The sequence below is a fragment of the Gossypium arboreum genome, chromosome 12 (assembly GCF_025698485.1).
Source record: "Gossypium arboreum isolate Shixiya-1 chromosome 12, ASM2569848v2, whole genome shotgun sequence".
Taxonomy (NCBI): Eukaryota; Viridiplantae; Streptophyta; class Magnoliopsida; order Malvales; family Malvaceae; genus Gossypium; species Gossypium arboreum.
The window spans coordinates 25,018,195-25,033,207 of record NC_069081.1 but is presented as its reverse complement, the minus strand read 5'-3'; positions in this window follow the sequence as shown (position 1 = coordinate 25,033,207).

The following is a 15,013-nucleotide window of genomic DNA, read 5'->3' as shown; positions in this document are numbered from 1 at the left end:
GACAATTATATGTTTCACACACTTAGTGTGAGCTTTCCCGTGTATCCGATGTTATTCTAAATGGTTCAATGGGCATGAAAAGAAAAGGAATGGTAAGTGTTCAAACGAACTATGACATGGATTTATGAAAAGGATTGAAATGGAAATGTTCGACAAAAGTATACTTATGTTCATGAAAAGGATCAATTCAAAAGTAGTATGTTCATGTACATCTATCTTACCTCATGTTGATTCAAGTGAATTATGTGTTAATGCACTAACATGTGCTGTGGATGGTGCTTAGGCTTATGCCAAGCTTATGGTTGGATTATATCATGCTTAATCTAAATTATATACTTTGAAATGGTAAGTGTCCAAATGTAAATATGCTTATGTTTATGAAAAGGTTGTATGAATCGAAAGATATATTCTATTATGAAATGGCATATCATGTAGTTGATCCCAAAAGAGTTATGTATAAATGCACTAACTTGTGTATTAATGATGATATTTAAGCTTGTGTCAAGCTTGTGTAATTGGTTGATGTTTATACTTATGTGACAACCCAAAATTGACCCTAGTCGGGAAGTGGTTTCGAGACCACTAAACCGAGTCACCGAAATGTTTGAACGTAATATTTATTGTCTAGAATATGTATTTATGAATGTGTGAAAATTTCAAGCTTCGATTTAGTCGATTGCATGTGAATTCAGTTATTAGGACTTGTGTGACACTTTTGAAATGTGATAGGCTAATCTATAAGGACCTAATAGTGCATGTAATCAAAGGGGGACTTGCATGTCAAATTTCCCCCTAATAGCTAGTGGCCGCCATGACAAGGATTATGGGTAAAAACATGTCATAAAACATGTTGGGACAATGGTGTATGTAAGAAAAAATAAAATAATGAGCATGGGAATTTAATAATGAAAGAGAACAAAAAAAAAGAGAATGGTGAGTGTTCGCCCCCTTTGCAGTGAGTTGAAGAAAGAGAAGAAAAAATTTATTGTTCATTTTTTTTCATTTCTTTGAGCTGAAATTCTAAGGAAGAAGGAAGGGTTCTTGCTTCATGCTTGGTTTGGAAGAGGATTAGGAGGAGGTTTGGCCATACTTGTGTCTAGATTAAGGTATGTTTGAGGTTGTGCCATGAGATTAATGCATGTTCTTAGTTGCTAGCTTGAGTTCTAATTAGTCCATGGTTCAAAACTTTGCTATATCATGGGGATGATATTCGGCCAAGGTAGATTTTGTGTTAATGTCATTGCATGCTAAATATGAAGCTTGTTAATGATACATGTGATGGTGGATTGATGACTCTTGGATTTCCTTTTTAGCATTTTTGGGTAAGACATTAAGTTTTGGACTTGATGGAATGGAGAGTATGCTTAAGTTGTGTTATGAACAACTATGTGTTAAATCGAGGTTTGCTAAGCTAGCTATTAAGGTGAAGTGCAATGTTAGTGATTGATTAATAGTGTATATACATGTATGCATATTCGGCCATCAAATTAAGAGCATAGGTGATGATGAGTCTATGCTTTGTACATTCGGCCATATATATATATGCATGTGTGATTGGATTATTGATAGTAGGGCTATAGCATATGGTTATGAGCCGAATAGCTAAGAGCATGAGGTAGCAAGATAAAAATTTTACCATGCCGTTCGTATGTCATAAAATCATTAAATTGTGAATATCAATATGTGTAGCAAAGCGGTTGAATGAGTTAATTTATTTGTTTAAGCTCAAGATCCTAAAGGAGAGCGTCCAACAAGGGAAATCGAAGGTGATCGAGTAGCCGACTTGGAATTATTTTACACCACACAAGGTAGGTCACTAAGCATATATTTTGTATTGATTTAAATAGACATAATGTCTATGTAATTATGCCGAAAGGAATGATAAATTTATATACATGTATGTATGTGGTGATGAAAGTATTGAATGAAAAGAAAAGAGGTGAGATGTATTGAGTTGTTGATTTCGGCACTAAGTGTACGGGTATAAACATTTGTGATCATGAGAACGGCACTAAGTGTGCGGGTTTAAAATTTGTACAGCACTAAGTGTGCGAGTTTGATCATATAGCACTAAGTGTGCGAGTTGATTATATAGCACTAAGTGTGCGGACTCACTATATGCTTTTGAATCACTATTGACACTGAGTGTGCGACATTATTGAGTCGATCACGGACAGCGGATCGGGTAAGTACCTTGAGTTCATGGCTAATAGGCGCTATGTTTATATTTGGAGTTGAGCTTGGTAAGTTTCGAACCTATGTGACAATTTAAATTGAAGTCACGTACATATGAATTATCGTGGAATAAGTGAAAAGTCATGTAGATGTATGAATGTAACGAAAACAAAATGGTGTATAAAAATGCTTCAAATATCCTATTGATTAGTATATGGAATGTGAATGTGTAACTTGGTATGAGATTGAATCGAAAGGTCTAAGGAACTATGGTATAGTTCGGTTTGAATGGAGTAATTAGCCTCGTTCCTTTTTGTTTCCTCTTGCGATAATGTTATTAATGGTTGGTAGTGCATTGCTTATGACTTACTGAGTTATATACTCATTCGGTGTTTGCTTGTCACCTATTTTAGGTTTCTTGGACTCAACTTTTGCGTATTCGGGACCGTCATCAAGTCATCACACCGCTAACAACTTTTGGTATTTTCTTCGTAGTTGGTCTAGGAGTACATTTCGCATGTATAGGCTATTATGCTTTGTTGAAATTTGGTATGTAAACTTTTAGCCATGCGAAAATGGCGTAAATGTTCGGTTGGAATTGGTTTTGTGATGTTTGGACACAAATCATGGTTATAATTTGGGACATGCATGATGAATTATTAGTTAAATCAAGGAAAAGTCATGAAATAGGCATAGTTTGTTTTAGTAATAGATGCTGACAGCAGCAGTGGTGTGGATGTGAAAAATCACTAAAAATAGCAGGAGTGGAACTAAATAGTGAATAAATTATGTAAATGAGCCTTGATGAATCTACTTTCATATGGAAGAAACGAAACGGTCATATGAGTTGTATATTGAGAGATATTTAAGTATTCGTGAAACAGGGCCAGAACGGTTTCTGGATTCCCTGTTCCGACTTTGAAAATTTATTATAAATTAACCAGAGACAATTAGGAGTCATACCATATATGTATAGATTCCTATTTGAGTCTAGTTTCTATAGAAATAAATAGCATCAGTATTGAAGCCCTGCACAGGGAGATATTCAAGTTGTAACGCACGAAGGTCAGTGTAGTCGACCCCTGTAACATGGAAGAATTTAACTAATAAACTGTACTAATTGACTTGACCAAAAATTCTAGAAAAAAGTCTGTAGATGGACATATGAGTCTAGTTTCAGGGAAAAATTACGAAACTGATTTTTGAGTTTTGAAACTCCAGATATGATTTTTAAGGCGACAGTGATGCAGTAACCAGCTTGTCTGGAAAAATTTTTTTTATGGACTGTGAAAACAATTAAGTTAAGTCTGTGTGCACCTTGTATTCGACTCCGGTAACGGACTCAGGTACGGGGTGTTACAATTTTATTGGTATCAGAGCTATAGTTTAGTTGGTTGTAGGACTACCATAGCACGTATGAGTCTAGCTATACATGCCTTAATGTTAATGTTTAAATGTGTGATGACTTGACGGTTAAAATTTTTGTTTTGATTAGTAAATGGATCCGGTGTAGAGAGAACCTTGGCGGATGACGTTGAAAGTGTAGCGGCTGCTCTTGCACAAGGGACGCCGCTGTTGAACCTCAGGTCATCTGCGAATAATCAAGGTGAGGGGCTAAACAAGCCTTCTTTACCATGATGAATGAGTGGGTCGCATAATATGCCCGAACCAATCCGGTACATCCAACAATTCCAATTTGAATAATCCACCCCAAGAGCCGTAATGCCATTAGTTATCGACCTGTGAGGCTGAGTAAGCCACCAGACTTGATTAGGAAGCGCGGGCTGAGGAGTTCAGGCCATAGTTCCTGATGATGCCGAAAGGGCCGAGTTCTAGCTTGATAACACCATTCGGGTGTTTGATGAACTGTCATGCACACCCGATGAATGTATAAAGTGTGCTATATCCTTGTTGCGGGACTCAGCCTACTATTGGTGGAGGACCTTGATTTCCATAGTCCCAAACGAACGAGTTACTTGGGATTTCTTTCAAACGGAATTTCGAAAGAAGTATATTAGTCAACGGTTCATCGATAAAAAACGTAAGGAATTCTTGGAACTCAAGCAAGGTCGTATGACAGTATCTGAATATGAACATGAGTTCGTAAGACTCAGTCGGTATGCTCGGGAGTGTGTGGCCGATGAGGTTGTTATGTGCAAAAGATTTGAAGAAGGATTGAATGAAGATTTAAAGCTACTAGTGGGTATTTTGGAGATAAAGGAGTTCGTAACACTAGTCGAACGAGCCTGCAAGGCGGAAGAACTTGGAAAAGAGAAGAAGAAGGCTGAATTTGAAGCTAAAGACTATCGCAAGAGATCTACGGGTAAAGCTCCGTTCTTGGCTATAAAGAAGTTTAGGGAGGACACTAATAAATCGAGGACGACTGCGGGAATTTCCATTAGAGCACGACCATCGACGGACTCCCGAGCTACTTTGGTAGCTAGTGTGGGAAATAACCGTCAAGAGAAACCTGAATGCCCCCAATGTGGAAGAAGACACATAGGTGAATGTTGGGGTAAGTCTACTAACAGGGCCTGTTACGGATGCGGTTCGAAGGACCACTTCATTAGAGATTGCACGGAGCTTGAAGAGAAGAATAGGATGCAAGGTGCAAGACCTAGTGGAATGACAACTAGAGGTAGACCACCGAGAATTTCGGGAGGTAGGGGTGGTAGTCGAGAGGGGCCACCGATCTACTGTTCGATCCGAGACCGTACTCTCTGCTAGGGCATATGCCATCCGTGCACGAGAGGAAGCATCCTCCCCGATGTTATCACCGGTACTTTCACTCTTTTGATACTAATGTAATTGCATTAATCGACCACGCTCTACTCATTCTTATGTATGTGAGACTTTAGCATCCATAAGACTCGCCTATTGAGTCTCTTGAGTTCGTAATTCAGTGTTAAATCCCTTGGGTCAATATGCGCTTGTTGACAAAGTGTGTAAGAGATGCCCTCGATGATCCGAGAATCTGCTTTTCCTACCGATTTGATGCTTTTACCATTTGATGAATTCGATGTTATTCTTGGTATGGACTGGTTGACCGTATATGACGCAGATGGTGAGTTGCAAAAGAAAAACCATTGATTTGAGGTGCGCAAATAACGAGATAATCCGAGTTGAGTCTACGGACTTAAAGGGGTTGCCAGCTGTAATATCGTCAATGTTGGCTCAGAAATATGTAACAAAGGGGTGCGAAGCGTACCTTGCGTATGTACTTGGTGACAAAGAGTTAGAAAAGAAACCCGAATCTGCGGTGGTTAGCGAATACCGGACGTTTTCCCGAAGAATTACTGGGTTTGCCACTGTTCGGAGATAGAGTTTGGTATTGAGCTTGTACAGGACTACGCCAATTTCGATAGCCAGATCGTATGGCACCAAGCGAGTTAAAGGAGTTGAAAGCTCGGTTGCAAGAATTGACGGATAGAGGTTTCGCTCGACCAAGTTTCTCACCTTGGGGTGCACCAGATTGTTTGTGAAAAGAAAGACGGAACTATGAGATTGTGTATTGACTATCGTCACCGAACAAAGTGACGATAAAGAATAAATATCCGTTATCGCGTATTGATGATTTGTTTGATCAACTAAAGGGAGCCTCGGTGTTTTCGAAGATAGATTTGAGATCGGGTTATTATCGATTCTGATTCGAGATTCTGGACGTACCCAAAACGCTTTGAGCGAGGTACGGTCACTACGAGTTCTTAGTGATGCCGTTCGAGCTCACTAATGACCTGCGGTATTTATGGATTTGATGAATCGGATCTTGAACGATTTGGACCGGTTCGTAGTTGTGTTCATTGATGACATCTTGGTCTATTCAAGAAATGAGACTGAACATGCTGAACACCTGAGACTAGTGTTGCAAATTTTACGGGATAAGTAGTTATATGCTAAGTTCAGCAAGTGTGAGTTCTGGTTAAGAGAGGTTAGCTTCTTGGGTCATGTGGTATCGGCATCGGGTATTCGAGTCGACCCGAGCAAAATTTCAGCCATACTTAACTGGAAGCCTCCGAGAAATATTACTGAGGTTCAAGCTTTTTGGGACTTGGGTTACTACTACCGACGGTTTGTGAAAGGTTTCTCGATGATAGCCACACCCATGACGAAGCTACTTCAAAAGATGTTAAGTTCGAATGGACGGAAAAATGTCGAAAAGTTTTGATCAACTGAAAACTTATTTGACTGGAAGCTCAATTTTAGTGCGGCCCGAATCGGGCAAAGAGTTTGTCATCTATAGTGACGCCTCCCTACTTGGGTTGGGTTACGTATTGATGCAAGAAGGTCGAGTTGTGGCCTATCGTCGAGACAATTAAAGCCACATGAGAAAAATTATCGACCCATGATCTCGAATTAGTCGCCATCGTATTCGCTTTGAAAATATGGCGACAATACTTATTTGGTGAAAAGTGCCATGTGTATTCGGATCACAAAAGTCTCAAATATTTGATGACTCAAAGAGACTTAAATCTGCGACAAAGACGTTGGCTAGAGTTGTTAAAAGATTATGAGCTTGTCATTGATTATCACCCGGAAAGGCTAATGTGGTTGCGGACGCCTTAAGCCGAAATCACCGCTTGTTTACTTCTGACGATGAATGTACACTTGTCTATTCTACCCGACAATGTGTTAGTAGCCAATTAAAGGCCAAACCATCATTGATTCATCAAATTCGTGAAGCTCAAAAAGTCGACGATGAGTTGGTTGCAAGAAATTTGAATGTGTGCCGAATGTGGAATCGAATTTCAAGTTGATGATGACGATTGTTTGAGGTTCGAAATCGTTTGTGTATTCCAAGAAATTCGAACTTATTTCGATAATTCGAACGAAGCTCATTGTAGCCGAATGTCATCCACCCGGGAGTACGAAAATGTACAACGACCTAAGACGTCGATTTTGGTGGTATGGTATGAAACGAGACATTTCGATTTTGTTTGAAGTGTTTAATATGTCAGCAAGTGAAGGCGGAACATCAAGTGCCTACGGGTCTACTCCAACCGATCATGATACGAATGGAAATGGGATCGAGTAACGATGGATTTTGTATCCGGGTTACCAAAGGTTTGCAAGTAAGAAAGATGCGATTTGGTCGTTGTTGATAGATTGACTAAGTCGGCTCACTTTATCCCCATGCGTACGGATTTTTCAATGGATAAATTAGCTGAATTGTATGTTTCTTAGATTGTGAGATTACACAGGGTACCTATTTCTATCGTGTCGGATAGAGATCCGAGATTCACCTCACGATTTTGGAAGAAATTGCAAGAAGCTTTGGGTACCAAGTTGCATTTCAGCACCGCCTTTCACCCCCAAACCGATGGTCAATCCGAGCGGACAATTTAGATACTTGAGGATATGTTGAGATGTTGCATCCTTGAGTTTAGTGGTTCATGGGAACGATATTTACCTTTGATTGAATTCGCTTACAACAATAGTTTTCAATCAAGTATTAAGATGGTGCCTTACGAGGCCTTGTGCGAGCGTAAATGCCGTACACCATTGTTTTGGACCGAGCTCGTGAAAGCAAAATTTTCGGTGGATTTGATTAAAGATCTTTGAACGAAAGTAAAGGTAATCCGTGAAAATCAAGATAGCCTCCGATCGTCGAAGTCGACGCGGATCTGAAAAGAAAAGACATTGAGTATCGTGGGAGACAAAGTGTTTCTTAAAGTTTCACCTTGGAAAAAGATACTCGATTTGGTAGTAAGGCAAATTGAGTCCGAGGTTCATCGGGCCATATGAGATATCTGAACGAGTCGGTCCGATTCGTGTCGTTTGATTTTGCCCCGAACTTGAAAAGATTCTCAACGTCTTCCATGTTTCAATGCTTCGACGTTATAGATCTGATCCGTCACATGTAATTAGTCCATCAGAAGTTGAAATTCAAGCCGTTATGAGTTATGAAGAAGAACCGATTCGTATCCTAGCTCGTGAAGTGAAGGAGCTGCGAAACAAAAGGGTTCCGTTAGTAAAAGTGTTAAGGCTCAAACACGGGATGGAAGAAGCTACTTGGGAACCCGAGAACTCTATGAAAGAGCGATACCCAAACCTATTTACGGTAAGATTTTCGGGACGAAAATTTCTTAAGTGGGGAGAGTTGTGACATTTCAAAATTGACCCTAGTCGGGAAGTGGTTTCGGACCGCTAAACCGAGTCACCGAAATGTTTGAACGTAATATTTATTGTCTAGAATATGTATTTATGAATGTGTGAAAATTTCAAGCTTGATTTAGTCGATTGCATGTGAATTCAGTTATTAGGACTTGTGTGACACTTTTGAAATGTGATAGGCTAATCTATAAGGACCTAATAGTTCATGTAATCAAAGGGGGACTTGCATGTCAAATTTCCCCCTAATAGCTAGTGGCCACCATGACAAGGATTATGGGTAAAACATGTCATAAAACATGTTGGGACAATGGTGTATGTAAGAAAAAATAAAATAATGAGCATGGGAATTTAATAATGAAAGGAACAAAAAAAAGAGAATGGTGAGTGTTCCCCCTTTGCCGTGAGTTGAAGAAAAGAGAAGAAAAAAATTTGTTGTTCATTTTTTTTTCATTTCTTTGAGATGAAATTATAAGGAAGAAGGAAGGGTTCTTGCTTCATGCTTGGTTTGGAAGAGGATTAGGAGGAGGTTTGGCCATACTTGTGTCTAGATTAAGGTATGTTTGAGGTTGTGCCATGAGATTCATGCATGTTCTTAGTTGCTAGCTTGAGTTCTAATTAGTCCATGGTTCAAAACTTTGCTATATCATGGGGATGATATTCGGCCAAGGTAGATTTTGTGTTAATGTCATTGCATGCTAAATATGAAGCTTGTTAATGATACATGTGATGGTGGATTGATGACTCTTGGATTTTCTTTTTAGCATTTTTGGGTAAGACATTAAGTTTTGGAATTGATGGAATGGAGAGTATGCTTAAGTTGTGTTATGAACAACTATGTGTTAAATCGAGGTTTGCTAAGCTAGCTATTAAGGTGAAGTGCAATGTTAGTGATTGATTAATAGTGTATATACATGTATGCATATTCGCCATCAAATTAAGAGCATAGGTGATGATGAGTCTATGCTTTGTACATTCGGCCATATATATATATATATGCATGTGTGATTGGATTATTGATAGTAGGGCTATAGCATATGGTTATGAGCCGAATAGCTAAGAGCATGAGGTAGCAAGATAAAAATTTTTACCATGCCGTTCCGTATGTCATAAAATCATTAAATTGTGAATATCAATATGTGTAGCAAAGCGGTTGAATGAGTTAATTTATTTGTTTAAGCTCAAGATCCTAAAGGAGAGGCGTCCAACAAGGGGAAATCGAAGGTGATCGAGTAGCCGACTTGGAATTATTTTACACCACACAAGGTAGGTCACTAAGCATATATTTTGTATTGATTTAAATAGACATAATGTCTATGTAATTATGCCGAAAGGAATGATAAATTTATATACATGTATGTATGTGGTGATGAAAGTATTGAATGAAAAGAAAAGAGGTGAGATGTATTGAGTTGTTGATTTCGGCACTAAGTGTGCGGGTATAAACATTTGTGATCATGAGAACGGCACTAAGTGTGCGGGTTTAAAATTTGTACAGCACTAAGTGTGCGAGTTTGATCATATAGCACTAAGTGTGCGAGTTGATTATATAGCACTAAGTGTGCGGACTCACTATATGCTTTTGAATCACTATTGACACTGAGTGTGCGACATTATTGAGTCGATCACGGACAGCGGATCGGGTAAGTACCTTGAGTTCATGGCTAATAGGCGCTATGTTTATATTTGGAGTTAAGCTTGGTAAGTTTCGAACCTATGTGACAATTTAAATTGAAGTCACGTACATAAGAATTATCGTGGAATAAGTGAAAAGTCATGTAGATGTATGAATGTAACGAAAACAAAATGGTGTATAAAAATGCTTCAAATATCCTATTGATTAGTATATGGAATGTGAATGTGTAACTTGGTATGAGATTAAATCGAAAGGTCTAAGGAACTATGGTATAGTTCGGTTTGAATGGAGTAATTAGCCTCGTTCCATTTTGTTTCCTCTTGCGATAATGTTATTAATGGTTGGTAGTGCATTGCTTATGACTTACTGAGTTATATACTCATTCGGTGTTTGCTTGTCACCTATTTTAGGTTTCTTGGACTCAACTTTTTGCGTATTCGGGACCGTCATCAAGTCATCACACCGCTAACAACTTTTGGTATTTTCTTCGTAGTTGGTCTAGGAGTACATTTCGGCATGTATAGGCTGTTATGCTTTGTTGAAATTTGGTATGTAAACTTTTAGCCATGCGAAAATGGCGAAATGTTCGGTTGGAATTGGTTTTGTGATGTTTGGACACAAATCATGGTTATAATTTGGGACATGCATGATGAATTATTAGTTAAATCAAGGAAAAGTCATGAAATAGGCATAGTTTGTTTTAGTAATAGATGCTGACAGCAGCAGTGGTGTGGATGTGAAAAATCACAAAAAATAGCAGGAGTGGAACTAAATAGCGAATAAATTATGTAAATGAGCCTTGATGAATCTACTTTCATATGGAAGAAACGAAACGGTCATATGAGTTGTATATTGAGAGATATTTAAGTATTCGTGAAACAGGGCCAGAACGGTTTCTGGATTCCCTGTTCCGACTTTCCAAATTCATTATAAATTAACCAGAGATAATTAGGAGTCATACCATATATGTATAGATTCCTATTTGAGTCTAGTTTCTATATAAATAAACAGCATCAGTATTGAAGCCATGCACAGGGAGATATTCAAGTTGTAACGCACGAAGGTCAGTGTAGTCGACCCCTGTAACATGGGAGACTTTAACTAATAAACTGTACTAATTGGCTTGACCAAAAATTCTAGAAAAAAATATGTAGATGGAAATATGAGTCTAGTTTCAGGGAAAAATTACGAAACTGATTTTCGAGTTTTGAAACTCCAGATATGATTTTTAAGGCGACAGTGATGCAGTAACCAGCTTGTCTGGAATATTTTTTTTTATGGACTGTGAAAACAATTAAGTTAAGTCTGTGTGCACCTTGTATTCGACTCCGGTAACGGACTCGGGTACGGGGTGTTACAACTTATCTCTTGTATTACGCAAATTATACAGGTACATAAAGGTAATGAAATGATAAGCTCATAATTAAGATGTAATATGATGATATAAAAGGACTAATGAGTTAAAGGACTTACTTATATGTGAGAATTTTACTTATGCTGTGGATGAATTTATATGTCATGAATAAACACACTAATTCGTGAATTGATAATGTTATTTAAGCTTATGCTAAGTAAATGAAATGGAAAGTAAGTAAATAGAGTGGTTCATAGTCTTATGAAAAGGTTAATGATTGTGTAATATGTCTTATAAAATCCTATTATGTTAGGAATTAAAAATATATGTGATGTTGGTGGACTTACTCATCTGTGAGTTGATGGTTATATAGTTTGATAAATTTTTTGGCATTGGTATAGGTTTTTATTTACCCTATAAAATTCATTATTGAAATGGAATGTTATGTTAAAAGTTTATAAGAGCTTACTAAGCATTCACTGCTTACATAATTACTTTCCTTTACTTTACAGATTATCAGAACCTCAACTGATTTGGAAGCTTATCGGAGATCTATCATACTATCCAGCGATTATATCGGTAGTTTTTGATGTTTTGGCCAAGGTTATAAAGGCATGTATAGGTGGACTTGTGTTTGATGTTAGTTGAATGTTGGTTGATGGTTTTGGCATGCATCTGTTGTTTTGGCACCATGTAATGTTGGATGGTTTGTGTCATTTTGGTACCTTTGATACCTTATTGGTATGGTTAATATGGCTACGATATGTTGCATGCTGAGTGACCAAATGGCATGTTTATATGGAGGATCTAATGATCATAACTATGATGTGTTTTGAAAGTAGTATTTAATTATATGAGTATGATTGAAATATGGTAAGTATACATGTTTTGGTATGTTTGAATGATTGTATTAAAGGAGCTTTGTGTGGCATATTTGTAACACCCCTAACCTGTATCCGTCACCAGATTAGGATTAAGAGGTATTACCGGACATATCGGAGCATTTTACGACCACTTCATAATCATAAATTATACATCATCATATCATAATCAAATATCATCATAAAGTCCCTTTCTTAGGTCAACGAGACCTTAAACATGCATTACGAAAGGGTCAGGACTAAACTGAACACATACAATTTTTTTCAGAAACCTAACAATTTATAAAAGTTACAGAGGTCGTACACCTGTGTGAAAAAGTCGTGTGTCTCACATGGTTACCAGACATGCCTGTGTCACAAGCCATGTGAAAATAGGGCTTACATACTGACTTATACCACACAGCCGAAGACATGCCCGTGTGCCTTGGCCATGGTCGAAACTGACTTGGGTCACATGGCTAGCCACATACCCGTGTGTCCAGCCCGTGTACCCTTCAAAATGGCCACACGCGCCCATGTGCTAAGGCTGTGTGCCTCACTCGGCCACTAGAGACGCCCGTGTGTCTAGGCCATGCTCAAGACTGACTTTAATTTGTAGGACTACCCCAGGGGACGCACAACCGTATAACATGACCGTGTGTCGCACACGGTTGAGACACACGCCTGTGTCTCTACCCGTGTGGACAAAAATAGGCTATTTACAAAGCCAATTTGCCACCCTTAATGATCATCCCTACAAGTCTATAATCAAGTATCATATAAGCAACATTTTCCTCCAAATCCAACTCCAAACATATATCAATCAATTAATATCATATTCACTCTGTATACCAAAACATACCAAAAATCACATGCCAAATTCATTCACTAGTATGTGATCAACATCTCAAATTACCATATCAATCTCATACCAAATTATACCAAATCCATAACTAAATCATTACTCAACCGAACATGTAACCAAGACACCATCCATACATACCATGAAACATACTTCCCAAAATGAACATATACCATGCATGAATATACATAACATTAACAAGCCAATTTCGCATGGCTATATATATACAAATCAAAATGAACCATATCGAAACTAGCCTATACATGCCACATAACCAAAAACTCAAAGCTTTTATTTACCGAAGCGATAACTGATTAGTGTGATGAGGTCTCCTTCGACTTCTAACCCAAGCAAGTCCGAAACTCTATAAACATAGGAAAAACATACAGAGTAAGCTTTGAAAGCTTAGTAAGGCATAAGGAAATAAATTATCTCAATGATATTTATAATTCAATTTAATTAGGCCGAATTTAGCAAATCTCAACCACATATACATTCATCATACTCGTAAATTCATATAACCATATTAAGTACCTCCACTTATCTTATTTATCAATGAATATATAATCATGCTTTCAAATTCGCATATCAACCGTCAGCTCCATCATATAAATCAAGCTCTCACATATTCATTACATCGCCAACCAACCATGGTCATTTATTACAAATTACACATAAAGTTATATGAACTTTTTTATAAACACTTCCAAACTCGAACATCTATAATTTCCTTATTCACATAAACCAAATTCATATACATGAATCATATAGCCAACCAAGATCAACTTTATTTTACTAATCATATATCATACATAAAGCATACTCCAACTCAACCATTTTAATTTCATTATTCGTTCAAATTTTCAAACCAAACAATCATACATCAAAACCATGTTTCATGTTTCATAAATCTCATGTCCGAAACAGAGGACAACAATTTCATATAATGAGCGTATATAACACATCATTCATTTTTATACATTCATATCATTCGTTTTAATATATTTTATGTATGATTATATGAAACATACTCACCTTTCATTTCTTAATTTCATAAACAAATCACACGTACTTGAATCGGATACTATTTCACATAGTTATTCATTTCTCGGAAAGCCCGTTGAACCATTCGGAATCAATAAGAATACTTGGGTAGCTCACAAGCTAGTACAATGCCAACGTCCCAGACGTGGTCTTACAATAATCAGATATCGATGCCACTGTCCTAGACAGGGTCTTACACGAAATCATATACGATGCCAATGTCCCAGACATGGTCTTACACATGAATCAGTCGATGCCAATGTCCCCGACATGGTCTTACACGATAACACATATCGGAATCCTATGTCATGACATATGTATCCTAACTATTCCTAAGGTTCATATAGGGCTTTCGAATGTCATAGCTCGATCATTCCATGCTCGTAACAAATCATTCCACGTTAAATACTATTCGACTAGACAGTTACATATTTATACAATTCAATTTGGCTATGTACAAAACAAATACATTCAATTTAACATAATTTATTCACTTATGAACTTACCTCGTACTAACACGAACGGACCAGAACGACTATTCGACAATTTTTTACTTTCCTTGATCCAAATCTGATTTCCTTATGTCTTGATCTAACTCAATAAAAATTTGGCTTGTTTAATAACATATTCATTCAATTTCATCCAAAAATACATAATTTAGACATTTTGCATTTTAGCCCTTAACATTTCACATTTTCACAATTTAATCTCTATTTCAAAACAACACAAAATACTCAAAATTTCACTATGCCCATGTTAGGCCGAATTCACCTTGGGTCCCTAGTAGCCCATTAATTCAATTTATTTCACATTTTGACCCCTCAATTTACAAATTTCTTAATTTAGTCCTTAATACACATTTTTATCAAAAATCACTTAATAAAACTTGTTAATCTATCATCAAAAATTCATATTTCATCATCAAACATTCAGTAGCTCAAGTACTCATCAATGACATTTCACAAAATCATAGA